The sequence below is a fragment of the Dipodomys ordii genome, unplaced genomic scaffold (genome assembly GCF_000151885.1).
Source record: "Dipodomys ordii isolate 6190 unplaced genomic scaffold, Dord_2.0 Scaffold85, whole genome shotgun sequence".
NCBI lineage: Eukaryota > Metazoa > Chordata > Mammalia > Rodentia > Heteromyidae > Dipodomys > Dipodomys ordii.
The window spans coordinates 4735820-4736226 of record NW_012267301.1 but is presented as its reverse complement, the minus strand read 5'-3'; the positions used below and the strand labels follow the sequence as shown (position 1 = coordinate 4736226).

At 31.7% G+C, this 407-nt stretch overlaps 1 protein-coding gene across 1 annotated transcript in view; it reads left to right on the top strand.

Moving 5' to 3' along the window:
- LOC105992573 (collagen alpha-2(IV) chain) overlaps positions 1-407 on the top strand; it is a 38787-nt gene that overhangs the window by 7257 nt on the left and 31123 nt on the right. The window lies entirely within an intron of this gene.

Sequence of the window (407 nt, the reverse complement as noted above, 5' to 3'; positions counted from 1 at the left end):
AAAAAAATCACATGATACTCATTATCCTCTTTAATTTTTACAAAAAAAATTGAAAAGAAACATAGTCACCAAAGAGAGCACATGATGACATAGCTTTTTATTGGAAATTATATAAATAAGTATGGTTGAAGAAGAATGTCATGAAAGAAAAGGGATGCTTTTGTCTATATTAGGGAAAAAAAGGCTCATGGATACGGAAAGGATAGGTGGAGATGAAGAGAAGGCAGAAGCAGAGCTCATGTCTCCAGCCTTTATGTTCGTAACACTGGAGGGGGTAAATCGCAAAATTAGATTGATAAATTAGAAATGGATTCATGACAGAGAAAACGTTTGAATAGCATTAAGCAAAATCTGTTTGATCAAGAAACCATTAAAACCCTAAGATATGTATTTAAATGTTTTTTTTT